Source organism: Bubalus kerabau, chromosome 20, assembly GCF_029407905.1.
Source record: "Bubalus kerabau isolate K-KA32 ecotype Philippines breed swamp buffalo chromosome 20, PCC_UOA_SB_1v2, whole genome shotgun sequence".
Classification (NCBI taxonomy): domain Eukaryota; kingdom Metazoa; phylum Chordata; class Mammalia; order Artiodactyla; family Bovidae; genus Bubalus; species Bubalus kerabau.
In genome coordinates this window covers 62,468,277-62,488,426 of record NC_073643.1, presented here as the reverse complement: position 1 = coordinate 62,488,426, position 20,150 = coordinate 62,468,277, and the positions used below count along the sequence as shown (strand labels likewise).

The 20,150-nt window shown below is 49.8% G+C and overlaps 1 long non-coding RNA gene and 1 pseudogene across 6 annotated transcripts; both read left to right on the top strand.

The window, feature by feature from the left end:
* Nucleotides 1–685: 685 nt before the first annotated feature.
* LOC129634790 (40S ribosomal protein SA-like) lies at nt 686–3,687 on the top strand (annotated as a pseudogene).
* Nucleotides 3,688–5,009: 1,322 nt separating this feature from the next.
* LOC129634788 (uncharacterized) lies at nt 5,010–17,338 on the top strand. 6 transcript variants are annotated; one of them, XR_008705902.1, is made up of 8 exons: nt 5,010–5,318; nt 5,555–5,733; nt 6,284–6,377; nt 7,465–7,600; nt 8,982–9,110; nt 10,191–10,265; nt 15,268–15,521; nt 16,021–17,338. It is a non-coding gene; the product is annotated as an uncharacterized LOC129634788 (long non-coding RNA). The 6 variants fall into 6 exon arrangements; XR_008705900.1 differs by having other exon boundaries at nt 8,982–9,086; nt 16,021–17,336; XR_008705901.1 differs by lacking the exons at nt 15,268–15,521; nt 16,021–17,338 and adding an exon at nt 11,657–12,340.
* The last annotated feature ends 2,812 nt before the right edge of the window (nt 17,339–20,150 follow it).

Sequence of the window (20,150 nt, the reverse complement as noted above, 5' to 3'; positions counted from 1 at the left end):
GCATTCACAGCTTTACATTTCATTGTTGGTGATATTTTTGCAGAATCCAATACATTTTGGTATGTTCCATTTATATTTTGATTTGTCTCCAGGTATTTTCTAAGTTCCTTTTTATTATTATTTTAGCCTGCTAGTTATTTCAGAGTGTGTTTAATCTTCACATACTTGTGGATTTTCCCACTTTTCCTTCTACTATTAATTTTTGTTTCATTGCATTGTGACAGGAAAAAGTTCCTTTGTGTGATTTGAGTCTATTGGAGGGACTGGGCGCCGGAGGAGAAGGGGACGACAGAGGATGAGATGGCTGGATGGCATCACTGACTCGATGGACGTGAGTCTGAGTGAACTCCGGGAGTTGGTGATGGACAGGGAGGCCTGGCATGCTGCGATTCATGGGGTCACAAAGAGTCAGACACGACTGAGCGACTGAACTGAACTGATGTCTCCTTCATTGTGTCCTGTGCTCTGGCTCAGCCTCTCTCTCCGCCTCTGCTCTTGGCCTCTCATGTAACAGCGTACAGGATGTATTAGTTGCATTCACCCTCCCCTCTCACTGGCTCTTTTCCATCCTCCCTCGTCTCTCCGTGACATGTGTAACTATGTGCACATCACTATCACCGTGACACCCTCCCCTCCTTTGGGAAGCCTGTTATTACCTTCCTGCTTCTTTCTCTGCTGCCCCGTGTGTGTCCCTGCCCAACACTCACAGCAGCTTCACAGCAGGCGCTCTCCCTCACTCTTCTCTCCAGAGTTCCTGCTGGAATTTCTGGACACCACCTCCCAAGTATTTACCTCTGACTCTGACTTCTTCTTCCCTGGTGGGCCCTGTAGCATCTTCCCCTGAATGAAGACCACAGATAAAAGCTAAATTCTCCTTCTTCCCCAGCTACCTTAGACTCCCCTGTGGATGTCTCTTTCTCATCCAGGCTCAGTGATTCAATATCACCCATGAACCATTTTTCTATACTCAACCATCTATCTGGCCGTATTGATACTGTCTCCAGGGGAGTGGGTGGAGCAATAATGGGCAATGTTGACATGGCAGGTAGAGACCAAGCCAGGCAATGAGGGCGTGCGAATGAAGGACAATGGTAAGAAGAAAAGCAGATTATAGAGAAGTCACAAGGGCAGAAGAGGTTGGAGAATGTTTTTAAAAACACATCAGGGAGAAATCTGGGAGAGGAGAGGTTGAATCTTGAGGAAAGAGAAATGATCATTGCATAGCTTCTCAGGGGGGTGGGGGTGAGGGACTCCAGCAACGTGCTAGTTTACCAGCAACATCCTATCAGATGCTGTATTTCAGTTGAAAATACTTCAGGCTACAAATCCATTAGATTTGTAGAAATTCCTAATGCATTAGAAATTGATACATTTTCCTGCAATGGAATAAATTAGGCTACGGTTATGCATTACATTGTTTTCTGTGATGTCAAGATGTTATTTTATATTAGTGTTTATTCCAGTGTGGACCAGTAAAGTGTATTATAGTACATCATCTAGTCACTGGACTGATTTGTGGAAAATAGTGTCCTAAGAGAGAATAGTCCCCAAGATATTGTCAGCTGAATATAAGCAAGATACCATAAAACATTGTGCACAGTATGTGACCATTTATGGTTTTAAAAGTGGTTGTGCGCTCAGTTACTCAGTCATGTCTGACACTTTGTGACATTATGGACTGTAGCCCACCGGGCTCCTCTGCCCATGGCGATGCTCCAGGCAGGGATACTAGAGTGGGTTGCCATTTCCTGCTCCAGAGGATCTTCCAGACCCAGGGATGCCATCTGAGTCCCTTATGTCTCCTGCACAGGGAGGTGGGTTCTTTACCACTAGCACCACATGTGGAGTGAAGAACAAATAGATATTCATAGTTGCTTGTGTCCATAAAATGACATTCTGGGCCATCTCTCCTGATCCAGGGGCTAAGACTCTGCACTCTCATTGTAGGGGCCTGAGTTCAATCTCTTGTCAGGAAACTAGAACCCACATACCACAGCTAAGAGTTCCCATGGAAAAGATACTGCAGGCACAGCCAAATAAATACTTAGAAAAAAAAAATACACCTCTGGAAGCTATTCCTGAGAAACAAAACACGTGGCTGACTGTGGAAGCAGCAGGGCCTTGACAAGAAGGGAGGGGGTAGGAAGAACAATGTAATATGAACTATTTTATATTTTTAGTTTCTTGAGCCTTGTACATGTATTGTAAGTTTCTCAGAAACGCCAAGATGTTACAAAAAATTTTTAAACCTCTAAAGAATAAAACTCAGCGTTATTTCTACAAACAGTGAAAATCAAGTTTGTTTTATCAGAAAGATTATCTGGCTTCTCTAAAACACCTTCTCAGGCTTTTCCCACGCTACTAAGACAGTGGTCCATATGGCACTGTCTGGATTCTTGTCATAACGTGAAGTGAATCTTTTACACTATCCTGGGTCCTTGATGTCCGGCAAATGAAGGATGACGTCATCACCTTCCTTGCAGCAGGAGCCCTCTTAGGTGGCACCGACTTTTACTTCCCAATCGAGCAGTACATCTACACAAGGAAAAGTGACGGCGTCTACACTAGGAATCCGAAGAGAACCTGGGAGAAGCTTCTGTAGGCAGCTCCTGCCATCGTTGCCACTGAAAACCCAGCTGCTGTCCCTGCTGCGTCCTTCAGGAACCCTCGCCAGCGAGCTGAGCTGCAGTTTGCTGCCACCGCTCCTCTGGTCGGCTGCTTTGCTCCTGGAGCCTCCACTAACCAGACCCAGGCAGCTTCCAGGAGCCAAGACTCCTGGTGGTTACGATCCCTGGGCTGACCACCAGCCTCTCACAGAGGCATGTATGTGAACTTCTTACCATCAGTCTGTGTGACACGGACTCTCCTCTGCACTCTGGAGACCACCCATTCCCGGCAACCAGGGAGCTCAGTCGGTGGGTCTGACTTGGCGGATGCTCACCCGGGAAGTTCTGCCCAGCGCACCGTTTCCTGTGAACACTCTTGGGAGGTCGTGCCTGATCTCTACGTCTGCAGATTCTGAAGAGATTAAAAGGGAAGAGCAGGTGGCAGCTGAGCAAGCTCTGACCAAGGAGGAGTTCACCGTGAATGGGTCACTTCAGCAGCTGAGTGCAACGCTACTGGATCTGAGGTGCTGGCCTAGTGCACAGGCGGGCAGGCGAGCTCGCTGCCTACTCCGCAGTTCCCCTGAAGGCTGGCCTGCAGCGCCCACTGCTCAGGCCACTGGACGGGTACACACAGCACTGCGTGGGCTTCAGCTGTTCTTTCACAGGCTCTTTTCTTGGGTGGGGGCCATACTAGGTCCTTGCTGCTGCACAGGTGTGCTCTGGTTGCGGTGAGCGGGCGCACTCTCTGGTTGTGGTGCCTGGCCTTCTCGTTGCAGCGGCTTCCCTTGTTATGGAGCGTGGGCCCCAGGGCCCCCAGGCGTCAGTGGTGGCAGAGGGTGGGCTCAGTGGCTGTGGCCCCAGGCTGTGGAGCACAGGCTCGATGGTTGTGGTTCACAGGCTTAGTTCCTCTGAAGGCACGTGGGATCTTCCTGGACCAGGCATTGAACTCATGTCTCCTGCATTGGCAGGATTCTTTACCATGAGGCATTATGGAAACCCCACAAACTCTTAAAATGGAAGTTGGTTGACAGAAAATAAGCAGTTTCTAAATAAATAAATATGTCTACTCATGAGAATGTTCTGTGACTTTTGCTTTTTTCCTTTCACATAAGAGGAAAATTTCCTAATTCATAAATCATTATGTTCTTCCCCCAAACAACATTTGCAACCACTAATTTTATTAGCTAAGCTTGATCCAATTTTTAAAACACTTTTCTCCCACTTTCCCCTATGCACTGTACATTCATTATCAATTGAGATAATATTTTATCATTGTTCAGTCACTCAGTCATGTCCAACTCTTTGCGACCCCATGGACTGCAGCACACCAGGCTTCTCTGTCCTTCACCAACTCCCAGAGATTATATTTATACTTCATATGGATAGGAGGATAATCAGTTGGCTTCATCCTTGAATTATTTCTCTGAATCTGACATATTAATATGCTAGTAAGATATAAGACACTTGACTGACTTCAGCATAATAAAAAATAATAGAATCTGGTGACCATATCTTAAGACTGATTATAAAAGAAGCAGCCATGTTGATGAGGAGCAGTGACACAGGGGGGAACACTATGTGGTGAGAGAGAGGGGCGCTGGCCTCAGGGATTGAAAGGGCTGTTTGAAAATAGAGTGGAACTCGGCTCAGTGGATGGACCTCCTGGAAGTCACTTCCCAGGGACACGCAAGACAGAGTCCTGAGCATCCTAAGTGCCCACAAGGTGGTCTGAAGCGGTGGCCAGGGCACCCCTCTGCGTATCATTGGAGATGGTAGCTGTATTGTGTGTCTGCCCGAGTCTGTATAAGGTGACCTTGCATGCAGAAAAGAAAATTTGACTAAATGGCAGATGGCCTCAGCTCTAATAGTTCTTAAATCAATTTCTTTCTCCTCTCAGCTTCTCCATCTGAAAGGAGTTACTCTTCATGAGACCCATTCTCTTTTAATTCCCTTCTTCAAAGCCTCAAATTTTGTAGCTTTTTTTTTTTTCAGTAAGTATCTTTCCATGTTTATTCCTCAGACACAATAAGCAAGAGTAAAATTTTCTTATTGGACTTTAAAGATAAACAAATACTTTTAAAATCAGACTTTCCAAACGTTCTAAATTCATTCATGTTCTCACTTTATATCTTCAATCCTAAGCCTGTAATGAGAGCTTTTACCTGATTCAAACACAACTCTGGGGGGTGAATTTGTGGCGGGACTTCACAGACCCCTGGGATTTTGAACTCTCGAGAGTTAGATCTCCCTTTACAGAAGTGTTAGCAGCCAATGGAGCAAGGCGCATATAGTGCCAGATTACAGGGCTGACAGCAGGGAAAAGACAGCTTACTGATGGTGGAAAAGATCTGCCTTCTGACCAGCAGCGGCCGCTCACGGTGAGGCAAACCGGAAGTGCCTGCAGACGCAGAGACCCGTGCGCAGGGAGCAGGACTCTTCAGCCACACCCGTTATCAGCGCAGCCGGCAGAAAAGGGTCCTTCCTTGACCTGATTCGTGCTTCCTGTTTCTTTAGCTCCCTGTGCTTCGGGGCTGCTCTGCTGAGTTGGACTCCCCTTTGCTTTTCCTAGATCTCCTTGGGGCCTATCACAGCGCGCGGCAGCAGGCAGCAAGCAGCGGCGCCATTGGGCAGGTCCGCTCCTGTAACTCCTCTGGCCGCCCTGCGGCTGGAAAAGCGCGCTGAGTGTCCACCGTCCCTCTCGTGGAACCAGAGGTTGGAACGTGATGGGACCAGAGGTCGGAATGGGGAAGATGGAAGGGCTGCCTTTGCTTTCTTTCACTCCCAGGCCAGGAGCTCTTAACCTGAGGGATTTGGAGAGCCCAGGGAGCCTGTGGCCTCCCTGAAGTGATGCATAAAACGCATCTGTGCACAAGCTTTTGTTCAGATAAGAGTAAATGCCCTGGATTCACCCCTTCAGAATATTTTATCTTTGTTCCTGGTCTGTACAGATCCTGTGCTTTGAAGCCGACACCGCTGAAGTGATTTCATCACACTTCCACTACTGCCGGTCCCTAGTAAACCCAGCTTTCAGAATCAAGAGAAGCTGGTGGCTGACAAGGCTTAAAATCATCCTTTGAAGTTCCTAGAATCAAGAGCACTTGACTGTACTCCACTGGAACATTTTAAGGTCTAGTAGTTTGCTTTTCGCTTGTGAGCAGCTAGGTCAAATTGTTTCCAAACAAGAAAACCGAACTAAAGTCTATGTGCCTGACCAGGGTCACAGGACACAAAGTACTTTAGGGCGGGTCCCAGGTCGGCCTGAGATTCTGTCATTACCAGGAATCAAAGTAGCAAAGAGCATCTGTGACACAAACCCTAAAAGCATTTTATTACTGGATAATTTGGGTTGGGACGGTTCCCTAGAGAAGAGAATGGCAACTCACTCCAGTGTTCTTGCCTGGAGAATTCCATGGGCAGAGGAGAGTCGGACAGGACTGAGTGACTCTCACTTTCTTTTTTCAGTTTAGATCTATGGAGAGGTTTTTTTCTGTGGATATTTGTAAATGCTTCCTGGAGATTGAGTTATATGGCTTTGTGTTCTTCTGAAATTGCTCCCATGACATTGATCTGGACTTCATACACTTATGTACCAAATTACTCTGTTTTCTGTGCAATGGTGGTAAAACAGTTGAAAAGTAAGTAAACAAGCCAAAGCCCGTGAATTGTGTTTTAAACAGGCTGAAAGTGCCACCTACTGTCCAATCTGTAGAGGTGCCCGAGGAATGTAGTCTGAGCCTATGGACTGACAGCCACAGGAACTAGGATATTAAGGTAAGTTAGACTCTTGCCTCAGAGAAGGCAATGGCACCCCACTCCAGTACTCTTGCCTGGAAAATCCCATGGACAGAGGAGCCTGGTAGGCTGCAGTCCATGGGGTCGCTAAGAGTCGGACACGACTGAGCGACTTCACTTTGACTTTTCACTTCCATGCATTGGAGAAGGAAATGGCAACCCACTCCAGTGTTCCTGCCTGGAGAATCCCAGGGATGGGGGAGCCTGGTGGGCTGCCGTCTATGGGGTCGCACAGAGTCGGACACGACTGAAGTGACTTAGCAGTTAGCAGACTCTTGCCTGGAAAATCCCATGGATGGAGGACCCTGGAAGGCTGCAGTCCATGGGGTCGCTAAGAGTTGGGCACGACTGAGCGACTTCTCTTTCACTTTTCACTTTCATGCATTGGAGGAGGAAATGGCAACCCACTCCAGTATTCTTGCCTGGAGAATCCCGGGGACTGGAGAGCCTGGTGGGCTGTCGTCTATGGGGTCGCATAGAGTCGGACACGACTGAAGCGACTTAGTAGTAGTAGACTCACATCTAACTATACTTTCTACTTATATGCTATTTATAACGAGTTATGTAGTTATATTTATGCTCTGTCCTGAGCATTCTAAATTTTTTGTTACAGAAAGTAAGATATTGAAAATCACTGAGCTGTGGCAGATGTAAGAAACAGTACCAGGCTATCATATGCTTTCCACAGGTCCCGATTATCCAACACCAAAATGCCTTTAGAGTTCTGGAGCAAAAATGCTCTTTGCCACTTTTATTCCTAGTAACAACTGAGGCCCAGAGCTCCCTGAGTGGCCCCTCCTGCTGGGGACTTGACTGTATTTATTTTACATGTGTTTAAGAGATGACAGAAAAAGAGAAAGCTCTAAAATGGCAAAAGCTTTCAGGTACACCAAAAGGGTGGTTTTTAATGTTGGTTTGAGTGTTTTGTTTTTAATGGAACAATCCATTATAGAACAGGCCAAAATAAGTTTAGAGAATACAGTGTACATTTTCTACCTCTGAGAGCTACTAAATAAAACATGTCTTTACTATGGGCCTGGCATAAATTCAGACTTGCCTTGCACAGGTGACTGACCTCCAGGCTGCCTTAAACCCAGCCGGTGTTCAGGGAGAGGCCCGTGACTGGAGGCACAGCAGCGTGGAGCCGGCGTCTCACTGTTTGTGCTGCTCGTGTGCTCTTTCTGTCTCTAGCCCTTCAGCAGGTATTCACTCTCTTCTACGCAGCTTATCATTTGTTTGACTCTGAAATACATTGGTTCAGTTTTTATGATAAGCTGGTTCTGTACAATCATATGTAGTGTTTATTTAAATGCAAACAATATACACTCTTGTTCAAGTTCCTCCTGAGTTAAAAGTACACCCAAAAAGAAACTGGATAATTTAGAGTGAAAGTAGAATTTCTCTTTCATCCTTATCAAAGTATCTGTCGTTCATTTGTATATATTCCTCCAGCTTTTTAAAATACATTTTCAAATATATATTTATTTACGCAGATAATATAGGTTCATTTTTAGTTCAGTTAGACAAATAATGTGTGTTGTTTTAGAACTTGCTTTTGTCATGTAACAGTGTGACTTTGAGGTGTCACCATTTCCTGTTTGGGGTTTTCCAGTGGTTTTAAATAGGAATATAAAAATCTTTCTTTAGAACGACATGATTCTGCTATAAGCAAACTAGGTTCATCTAGCATCCACATTCAGGGAAATTCAGAAATGTCTTTAGTTGCCCTGCGCATCCCACCATCAGGAATGGAGGAAACTGCGAGCAAGGAAGGTCTCAGTAATGAACACCAGGCACCCCGTGAACCCAGCGCTAAAGGAGGAGGGCGGGGCGAGGAGAGCTCACGGGCTGCGGGGAAGGTCTTGTGATGCCTGTGTCTCCAGCCTGGCCGGTGGCAGCCGAGAGAATCCAGGAAAGAGAGACGGTAGGCGGGGGACAGTGGAGGGCATGAAACGGGCCTCCTGGCGGCAAAGCACAAAGGTCTCAGCAGAGTCTGGGGAGGAGGAGTGGGTCCTGGGTAGGAGCCGGCGGAGAGACACCCGGAGGCTCCTTCCCTCTCACCTACCCTAGAGGAGAGACACCCGGAGGAGGGACACCCGGAGGTTAGACACCCGGAGGAGGCTCCCTCCTGCTCACCCCACCCCAGAAGGGGCCCATGGGCCGGGTGCGGGGTCGCACCCACTCCCCTCACTAAGACTGCGCTTCAGGCTGGTCTGGGGAACACACTTCTTGTTTCACTTGAGTGATTAAATATGCCTCCCCTGTAATTTCAGGTTGGGTTTTCTCTGCCTGCCTTCCCCTCACTTTTCACTCTGGCCTCAGTCTTCATTTTTTTCTGGCAAACAAAATATGGTCAGCAGGCAGAGTTGACGGCATAAAAGGCAAAGGTCTGCCTCTGAGGAGTAATATATACTCATATCGCTATGCTAGTTTATTTATATTTATTAATTTAATTTATTATAACATAATGCTACATAAATATATGCAGATATTATGTAAATAAATGTTAAATGTTATGCACTATTATTATTTTAATATAATATTTATATATCAATAATATATGTTAATATTAATAATATACAGGCTGATTTACTTAACCACACCCCTGGTGAGAAGACTAATGAAGACTGAAGAAGTCAGAAAAAAAGAGAAATTTGAAGATCTTTGCGCAAACTCCATGCTCACGATGTAAATGGCGAGACGTGCATGAAGGTTCTTGGCCAGGGCCCCTCACAGGCTTCTCCAGGCCCCTGTTATGGTCAGCAGTGAGAGAGGGAGCGAGGGTCCAGGCAAAGCCCCCAGGCCAAGGCCAGGCCGAGCCCCCGCCAGTCTCCTTCCTTCTGTCACCATGCGTCACCTCCTCACTTACACTAGTGTAAGCGAGTGTTATCACTTCTCCCACAGAATGAAGGGTGTGTGTTGCAGGAGAGCTGGAGCGAGCTCACTGGTGACACAAATCTTAAAACTACAGAGAGAGGGAGTTGGAGGCAGGGAGACAGATAAATAGACTATATGCCCTGGCTTTAGACTGTAGGGTGAAATTTATGATATTAAAATGGGTTAGCCTTTAGCTTGTATTTTTATCAGTGCCTGTATTAAACAATTGATCAGTCACCTAAATATCATAGATTCTAAATCATAAACTAGGATTTTAAAATACTGTAGTTTTCTGTATTACCAAAATGCACTTTTGAAGCCAACGTTCAAATCATCCAGTGTCTTCTTTTGGTGTTCGGTCACATGTTGTTGTCTTTTTTAACTTTTTCTTTGTATTTGGGGTGTAGCCCATTAACAAACAGTGTTGTGACCGTCTCAAGTGAACACCAAGGGGAACAGTTCAGCCAAACACACACATGTGTCCTTTCTCCCCCAAACTCCCCTCCCTTGGAGGCTGCTACATAGCATTGACATCCATGTGCCAAACAGGGAGTCCTTGTTGATTCCGAACCAAAGCGGACATTTGCTGCATCATCAGAGACTCTGTCAGAAAGTTTCCCAGAGGTTAGGGAGGAGTTTCCTGGAAAACACTCATCCCACCCCCTGTTGCCAGAGGAAGAGTATTTATATACGGGTGTTAGTTTTGGGAGAATTGCTGAACTGGACCAGCTCGTACAGAGATGGAAGCAGCTTGTCACCATCAACATTGTCACCATTCCCCAGTAGGTTCAGCCTCCCCCGAATGCGCCCTGAGTCCTGACCACTCTCTCAGCCCCCAGCGCCTCCTCCAGCAGGGCTGGGGCCCGCAGGAGCCAGACAGACTGACCACTCATCCCCTCCTCCCCCTACTCATAGGCCTGCATGAGCCAGCTTCCTGCTCTGGCTGAAGGAGGAAGAAGACCCAGCAGCAGCCCCAGAAGAAGCGCACAGGTAACCCTCCATTCCCAGGAGTGCGGGCTCATCGTGCAGGGCCGAGGGGACATGAGGGTGGGAGAAGCCTCAGCGCTGGACACTGGGGGAGCTTGTCTGCTGAACAGACTCAGGGACTGTCTGTTGGCCATGGGATCTGAGGAACAGGAGAGATTTGGATGGACTGGGGCTAGCTGGGAGGGCTTGCCATGGTCTAAAGCACAGGCTGTGTCTCTCTGGGCTGAAAATATTAACCGCTGAGCACTAGCTCCCACCAAAAGAGGGTATTGGTTAGAGGTGTCCTGAGATGTAAGAGCTTCTTAGGGAGACAAGAGGAGATACTAGGAGGATGTGAAATGCCTTGTAGAGCCTGAACCACATGCCCAGCCTTCTGACCCCAGTTTTGGGAGGTAGCAGTTTCTTATGCATGTCCCTGGTGGCTCAGATGGTAAAGAATACACCTGTAATGAAGGAGACCTGAGTTCGATCTCTGAGTCCATAAGATCCCCTGGAGAAGGAAATGACAACCCACTCCAGTATTCTTACCTGGAAAATCCCATGGACAAAGGAGCCTGGTGGGCTACAGTCCATGGGGTTGCAGGAACATGATTGAAAGACTAACACCCTTTCAGGTGAGGGCAGCTGGTTTGCTTGGGCCTGATCAGGGAGGGGCACAGGTGAGTGCTGCTTCTGAGGAGTGAAAGAGGCTTTGGGCCTAGAAAAGGAAACAGCAGTCTCAAAGGCCCTTGCTGAATCTTCTAACTTCGGGGAAAACAAAACCAAACTTCAGGTCCCACCCTGATGCTCCAGGCTGGCTGCATCTACCTGGGACTTATCACCCCTTGTCCAGAGGATTTACCACCCCCTGCCCAGCTACAAATGCCATCTCAACTAAAAAATACCCCAAACATCCCGCCTGACAAACGTTTCCCTTATCGTTTCCACAAACCTCCCTTTAAATATGAAGCCTCCCTGATCCCTCTCAGGCTCAGCCTGGTCATTAGGCTGACTGCTGCCCCTCCTTGCCTGAATAAAGGTCACCTACTTCCGTTGAGGTCGTCTCTCCTTTTCTGCCTCAGCCCAATCTATACCTTACAACCAGCACTGTCTGAGAGAAGAGGGCAAACAGGTGCCCCCCAGGAGTCAAGACCCAGGCTGCTTAGTCAGCAAGACAGCTGTGAGGGCTGGAGTCGGCACCGTGCAGGGCCTCTCCCACTGTCCCCGGGTGCCCTGTAGTTCCAAGCTTTGGCCTGAAACCGTCCATAGAGAAGGATCCTTTGTATTCTACCTATTACAAGTTAACCACTAAAGGAATGTTGCCTATAAGCTTGTACATAAAGTCCCATCTCTGGGAGCCCTGCATCCCAGGTAATGAGCACCAAGCTAAAATAATAACTTTGTTTATCTCATAGGAAACTTCCTGCCCAGACTCAACTGTGAATCACGGCAGGGAGGCAGACATTAACACATCCCCTCTGGAGCCTGATCAGAATGAGGAAATATTTGACTTTCCTACCCCACCACCTTTGAGAATTAATATAAAGGAAGCCTGAATTCTAACTCAGGCGAGATGGGTCCTGGGATAAGAGTCCTGGGTTTCTGAATAAAGTCACCATTCCTTGCCCCAAGAACTCATCTCTCAATTATTGGCCTGTCGTGAGGTGAGCAGGACAAGCTTGGACTCAGTTACAGAAGAGCTGACAGTCTTGCTCTTTTTTGGGAAGATTTCCATTTTCATTCATTTAGTCATTCATCGTGTATTTGAGTCCTGCTCATAGCCAGGCCCTGCCGAACTCACCCTTGGAGACCCGGCTCAGACCTCACCAGGTTCACGACACCTTTCTTGATCCCATGCTCTGCCCACACCATTTTCTGCCTCACCAGGACCCTTCAAGTCTTTAAGCACACTGCGATGAGCTCTCCAGCTTGTAAGCCCTGTGAGGACCTTGAACAGATGCAGAACAGGGCTCAGAAAATGTGAAGATGACCAATAATCAAATCAATGAGCTGGTCAAACACAAACCAGGCTTAGGTCACATTCACCAAAGGTCATCTTCTACTCCCTCCTTCCAGAGCCAGAGTTTCAGGGGGACCTTTACCAGGAGCCCAAGGATCTTCTATGACACTAACCTCATCCAAAACATTAATAGTCTGGGTGGATTTTATTTTCAATTTTATTTCTTTTTACACTTGAAGTCAGTTCGTGACTATTCCACTGAATACTGAGTAACTTAATGATCACTTCTGTTGTGTCTGGGCCAAGAAAGCCCAATACGGGGGTAGGATACTGAGGAGGAGAAGGTCAGGGGAAGTGGGTGGGGGTGGTTGGGTGTGAAACAGAAGAGGCAGGCGGCGCCCACCCCGTCCTCACTGCCCCGCCCCACCCCTTTTGTACTTAACCAACCTGACTGTGATTACCGGGGTCCAGATGTGTCCTTGCTGATGTTCTGTCCTTTAGAGCCAGCTGTAGAGGTCACAGTACAAATCTAAGTTCTGGGGCCCCTGAGTGATCCAGGAGCAGTCATCTGTGCCTTCAGAGGGTCAGTTTCTGACCCACAGTGATGCTCTCCCAGAGTTGGGCGTGAGTTGGTGGCCTGCCCTGCTCACCGTGAGATGCTGCAGCTCTTGCCCTGCCCTGAAACCCCTCCCTGCAGCCTGGTTGTGTTCAGGAAACACCTGGCTGGACAAAACAGGCATGAGCGAGTAGGAGAGAGTGGGCGCTTCAGGTGCAGAAGAGATACAGAGAAACTGGATTTCACTCTGGCCACTTCCAACTGGTCCCAGCCTAATGCCACTTGTCATACACCCTGAGTGGACACGATCTCCTGGGAGCTCAGAGGAGTCTCCTGAGAGCTGGGATGTGGAGCTGTGGAGGATGGGGCTGGGAAGCCCCCCACATGAGGCTGGGGCTCTGGGGCTCTGAAGCTGGCCTGGGGAGTGGAGCTGGGCCTGGCGGGTTTGCAGTGTAGACTGTCAGGTGTCTGGCTGAAGCTGCTGACATCCGTGGTCACAGCTCCCTCAGCCATCTGACCGTTTCTGGTCCCAGCAGTTGATCAGGGCTGGTCTGGCAGGCATGCAACTGAGACAGGAGCTCAGTGTGGGCGGCTCCTCCACCTGCCCCTGCTCTCCTCTCTCCTGGTCTCTCTCCTTCTCCACCTCTGCCCGCCCCCGCCCCATGTAGTTCTCTTCTTAGGCCACTGTGGGGAGGCCTGCATGGAGTCCGGGTCAGGTGGGTGGTCCAGAGGGTCCCGAGAAGGGGTGTCATGGCTGGGCTGGTTGCTCTGTGCTCGCCGGTGGCTCAGGGTCAATGAGGCAAAGAGGCTCCCCGCACAAAGATGGTTCCTAGTGAAGTGGACTGAGCGACAATGGTAATTTTATCTGCTGTGAGTTTTTCACAATTAAAAAGAAAAGAACTCATGTGTGTGTGTGTGTGTGTGTGTGTGTGTTATAATGGCCTAGAAAGGAAAATTTTCAAATCAGAGGAATGAATCGTGCGCTAAACCATAGATGAGTCTCAAAGACATAGCACCACGTGTAAGAAACCAGCATACGTGGCCACAGTTGTACAAATCCATGTACTTTAAATATGCAGGATAGGCAAATCATTAGGGTCAAAGAGCACACAGACAATTGCTGAAAGCTGGGGGAAGGCGGAAGGGGAAGTGCCTGTTTAGTGGGTAGTGGCTTTCTCTGTGAGGAGATGAAGTGCTCTGATTTAGATAGCGGTGATAGATGCACAGCTTTGCACACAGATGATGAATCACTGAGCTGTACATTTTACAGAGTAAATTTTATGATATGGGAATTCGATTCCAACTTAAAAATTGTGATTGATAGAGGATTGGTTTTTTTAAAGAATTCACACAAGAAAGACATCTTATCCTGAGTTTTGTTTGGTTTTCACCCTTCTAAGGTCTGTAGGCAAACAAACATCTGGACAGGAATGAGGATTCAGGTTTCCTCCTTCAGGGACTGACTTCTCTGAGCTTCCCTTCATCACCAAACAACAAGGATCCTCAGCCTCTGCAGGAGCTGATCTCCATGCTCCTACCCTCCCCTCTCCTCCTCCTTCCCCTGCTCTGAAGGGCTTCCTCCCTCCAGCTCCGCCTCCTGAGTTCAGTCTGGGCTCCTCTCAGCAGGCTCTCTTGCTGGGCTCCTGACTGCCCTCTGACTGCCTCTCCACCCTCCTGTTCACTTTCTCTCTGTGATAACTGATCTGCTTTAACTGCAGTTCTGAACCTGTGCGTTCTCTACTCACAGCATCTGAGTGGCTCCCACTTCCCAGGAAGGATAGTGGCATCCCAGGCCAGGCTCTAAATGCCTTTCACTCTCTCTCCCCTGCCCCCTTCCTCTGCCAGCCATCACCCATTTTGTCCACCCCACAGTCCACACCGCCTTTGACATCATGCAGGAGTTGAGATGAACGCTCTGCCTTCACAGCTGCCTTTCTGGGGGAACGTGGTCTCTGTTGCACCCACCACTGGCCCCGGCTCTGGATTCCTGGCTGCTGAACTGCATTCCTCTGAGGCCTTGGCTTGAAAACCGTCTGCTCTGCTGATTTTCCTGACTCTCTCGGGCTATGTCGTAACTCCTTGTCTTTCTTCTGCTCCTGTGTGCCTTTTCTCAGTGAGCACGTGCCACATGGTGGGGCACGTATGTCTTTTCTGATGCTCCTCTTAGGCCCAGGGCTTCCTGAGGACAGGAATCCAGGCCCCACGACCCTCCACGACTCTCTGAGGTCTGGAGGTGCTCACTGCTCACCTGCATGGTGACTGAAGGCTGTGGCTCCCCCGTCAGGCTTGCGGGGCCATCTGGCTCTCATCTCAGGCACTGTCCGTGCTGTGGGGGAGCAGCTGTCACTCCAAAAAAGCCCCCCACGCTCTTGTTGCAGAGACAGGCTCTGGGAGGCACGGGCATCAGGGGTTGTGGCTCCGGGCTCCACAGGAGTCGTGGTGCGTGGACTTAGCTGCTCCACGGTGAGTGGGATCTTTCTCGATCGAACCTATGTCTCTTTCGTTGGCAGGCAGATTCTTTACCACTGAGTCAGCAGGGATGCCTGAGATTACACATTTCTGACTTCTGCCAATTTTGCTGAGGCCCAAGGACTGTTGAAGAATCAAGAAACACCCAAGAGCAGCCGGGCCGCTCGTCTTACACATGTGGAAGCCGACACCAGCGGAGCGCGTAGATGGTGTCCCTCGGCGCGTGGCGCAGCTCGGGCCGGGGTCCTCACTCCATGCCCAGGGTTTCTCCTGAGCCCAACGCTTCCTCCCCCAGGTCAGAGGAGAGCACCGGGACCCAAGCCAGGCCACTCAGGGTCTCTGAGCCCCGGGAAGCATGTCTGTGGGTCTGGGGGTCAGACAGAGCCTTCATCAGAGGGGCTGAGAGGGCCGGGAGCTTGGCCGGCTCCTCTCCTGTGGCCCAGCTGCGTCTTCTGCAGGCTCACTTTCTACTCCTCGAGGTGACCAAGAATGTATATCTTCCCAAGGAGGTCCCTTCCATATTTTAACAAGTGTAGTGAAGGGTCCTTCCTGTCATTGTATATTTTATTTGCCACCAGAGCTTTGAACAAGCAGTGACACACTCTGTCAGGCCCTCATGTAATTGTAGACACTTCTAAGAAGATGAAACTTAAAAAAAAAAAATCTCCTAGGCAATTGAACCACTTGAGCTGTGACATAAAATCATTTCCTTTAATCTAGTTTATTCATTGTGGATAGCACTCCAAAATAATACTGTAAAAGTCATCATGGTCTTTTGGCCTTTATTTCTGAAGGTCTTTGCTGGTGGGCCCCATTTGTCTGAGGACATCGGTATATGAACATGAAACAGCATCATTTCCAGCCTGATGAAAGTTGCCATTTTCCTCTTCTCTGCAAGGGAAACACCACCTCAGCTCACCCTGCAGCTATTTCACACTGTCAGGAATGGAGGCCAAAAAAGCCCCTGTGCTGTACTCATAAGTGTAACTGGATCCCTGAGAAACCAGCCCAGCTAATCTCCACCCTCAGGAGCTCTAACACCTTGCTACTCAACGTGCAGCCAGGGGTCTGCAGGAATTGGCGTTTCCTGGGAGCTTGTGAGAAACGCAGAGCTCCAGGCCTATCCCATCACTGTGTCCAAGGCCGTAAGTATCCTTTACATCACTGAGAGGAGGGAAGACTGCAGACCCTGAGGCAAAGCTCAGTGCTTCATCTTTCTCAGCAACTGTGACAGCGCATATCGTCCTTCCACCGTTTTCTTTTTTTTAACTGATGCATAGTTGACATATCCCAAATTCATTTTGGATGTGCAACATAATGATTCAATATTTGTATGTATTGTGAAATTATCACCATGATAAGTCCATCTCACGCCCATCATCTCACGTTGTTACATCTTGTGTGTGTGTGTGGTGAGGACTTTTTATATCCATTCTTTTAGCAACTTTCAAATATACAAAATAATTTTTTAAAATAGTATTATTAGCTATAGCTGCCATGCTACACATGATGATCCCATGAGTTACTTTTCTATAATTGGAAGTTTGTACCTTTTGACCACCTTCACCTACTTCACACCCCCCCACAGCCCACCTTCTGCAACCACCAAGCTGTGCCCTGGATTGAGGACCTTGGTGCTTTGCTTTTTATTTTATTTATTTATTTTTTAAGATGCCACATGTAAGTGAGCTCACCCTTTTTCTGTGCACCTGTAGGACTAGTGCAGGTCTTAGTAGGTCCTGGATCTGCTACCCTCTCAGCATTCCATGTGGAGTCTTGGGCTGCTGTGTGAGAATGATCATTCAGTGGTTGGTAAACTCATTAAGATGGGAATGTGACCTCCTCCCACCGCCTGTCATGGGGCAGATTCTCCCAGCCCTGCTATGTGGCTCTGGGGCACTTCAACTCCACATCAGTAAAGTGTGTGGTCACTCAGTAATCACTCTGTTTCCAACAATCGTGATAATGGACATCACCTTTGATAAACACTTCATTAATTACAGCAACTGCTGTTTGGAAACACAACTTGAATCCAGATCCAGACTTGAATCTCTCCCTTTGAAATAGCAAACTTCTGGCAGGAAAACTCTAAGGGGTGACTTGCTACAAGAGGGTGCAGGGAGAGCAAAAATGTGGTACAGGATGAAAATTACGTAGAATTAGGGGACTTCTGGTTACACACACTACAGGTTAGTAACACTTCAAGTAAAACTAGGAGCGAATAACTCTGACAACCGGTCATGTTTCTTCTCTAGGCTTCGCTGTTTACTGTCCTTGTTCTCAGGTGAGGAAACACTTCGTTTCTATTTTTGCTGCAACAACCTCATCTGTGCGTCCCCAGCCTCCAGCAGGGAGTGAAGCTGTCCTGCCGGTACGCCCTTTCCTGCTGCGCGCTGGCGCCCATCGAGTTTTGAGCAGCAGTTACTTGCTGGGCACAGTTCCTCACCCATCAAGTCGTCAGTACCTGCTGAAGCTCCCAGAGGGACAGAAGCCGCCTTTCCAGCCCCAGCCCTGGAGCTGGAGTCCAGCCCTGAGAGTCTGACTCTCTGACGGCTGATGACCAGCCGAGGCTGGCCGTGTTCTGTGCTCCGCGCACCCACAGGGGGTCGGGCTCAGACCTGCCCTTCAGGCTCACCGCCAACAGTGCGGGTGATGGTGGCGTTTCAAATCACCAACCGGCTTTTTTTGGCCGGGGAAAGAACGCCTTCTACAAAATATTTATAAAGAACATTTCTTCCGCCCAGGGTGGGAGATCTGGGTTTTTCCACACCAGAGACATGGATCAAAGAAGCAGAGCGCGTGCAGTTGACCCCAAGTCGTAGTTTCGGGGCCGCCCCTGCGCTCCGCGGGCAGACGGCCAAGCCGCCTCGCTTGGTGTCCCCTCGCCCTCGGGCTGCAGACGGGGCGGCCGGCGGAGCCAGAAGCTGAGGCGGCCCCGTGTCGCCGTCCGACGGCGCCTCCAGCGGCCGCATCTCCCCAGCTGGGGCTGCCTCTCGGCCGGCCGCTCCGGGAAGCCGCGGCCGCGGGGCAGGCGACACGCACGGAGGGCCCGGCGCCGGGCGGGATCTGGGGTCTCGTCCCCGCAGGAGCTCCGGGCCGCTGGCCGCCGCTGGAACCCGGCAGCCGGGTGCGCCCCGAGAAGCCGGGAGGCGGCGAGGAGAGAGCGGAGCGATTTCCGGGCTCCGGAGACGGTTCCGATACCCCGCAGGCCAGAGATGTGGAGGACCCGGGGATCCCGCCGGCGGCACAGCGGCCCTCCGCCGGGCTAAGGGCTTCCGACCGACCGGGCTCGGCCCCGCGGGGAGAAACTGCACCGGCTCCCGGCACGCGGCCACCCACGGGGCGCGCGTCCCCGCCCGCTCGCCTCACCGGGCCCGACCCTGGGCCTCCGGCCGCTGCGGGAACCGGGAGCGGAGGACCGGGAGAAGGGGCGCGCGCGGCACACTCGAGCTCGGTCGCGGGGCCCAGCGCTCAGACGTGCGAGCGCCCGGGCCCCTCTCCAGAAGAGGACCCGAGCGGGAAGCTCCAGGACTGGGGATCACCGACGGGGCGGAGCGGGGCGTAAGGAGTCTCCCGGGGCTCTGGGCTCAGCAGCGGTGCTGTTTCTCAAGTGCTTCTTGATCTCAGCGGTCCGAACCGCCCTCTGCAGTCCTGCCACGCTGCTGTTACCACGTTGTGCTTTTGTGTTGAATGGACGCTGTAGATCAGGACATCACGGGGTAACTAGGAGTTAAAGAGGCTGGGCACTTGCACAAATAGGTGGTGAGAAGACTCGGCGTCTCAGGGACCCCCACACCTGCAGCCACATCCTGCCCACCCAGCTCCCACCCTAATGCTGGGGCTGCTCCTGCCTGAACCCTGCAGAGGCCTAGCTGTCCCTTGAATTCTGTGCCTGTGTTCACCGGGACCTCTTCCAGCTCAGCCCTGTCTGTGCAGACCTCACCCACCCTCCCCGACCTCAGGCTTCAGGAAACGACCCCGACAGGTGTCACCCAAATACAATCTGATCGTTGTTTCTCGCTGGTGAAAACTTAGGAAAGTATTCTTCTAGGCCTGTTTATTGTGACCCACATTATGACCCAATTGTTTTATTATCTGTATATCATATTTTAGTAGGTGATTATACTCTGAGCTGTTGTGAAGGTACTTTGCAATTGTTTAAAGTAATTTTCTTTCAAGTTGTGCAGAAAGAGTAGTGTGATCAACAGTGTCTCTCCCCCCAAAAGACGTCCAAGTCCTAATCCCCAGAACCTGTGACTGTTAACTCATATGGCAAAAGGGACTTGTGTGGGTGTGATTAAAGAAACGATCTACACCCGCAGGCCCTCTGGGCTACTGGTGAGGGTGCAATGTAGTCCCAAGGGTCCTCAGAAGTCAGAGAGGGAGTCAGGAGGGTCACAGCTGGTGAAGGAGACATGAGGACATGAGCCACAGCGGGGCTGCAGTGGCTGCTGGGCCCACAAGCGAGCAGTGCAGCGACCCCTAGAATGAACACCCCCAGATCCTCCAGAAGGAACCCAGCCCCGCCGACACCTCCATGTCCACGCAGCGAGATCCACATTGGACTGCTCCAGTCGGATGAGAAAGTGAACTTGTGCTCATTTGTTATACCAGCAGTGAGAAATGAATACAGGTAGGGAAATGTAGCTTTTTTAAAGATACATGGGTCACTACTGGTAGGATGAATTTCTTTGTATCAGGGAGTTAGAATGAGGAAAGGTAATTCGATAATATGTATCCTTGAAAAGCAATTCAGAAGCCACTCTCCTGAGAAAGAGGGAAGGGAAGATGTGGGTAGATATGAAAGGCCTTCCCTGGGGGCAGGAAGGGGCAGGAAGAGGAGCCTCAGGGAAACAGTTGGGAGGGCTGGGCTCAAGATCTTACTTAGATCTGGAGATGCTCTGGAGACAGCTGAGCTGAGAGA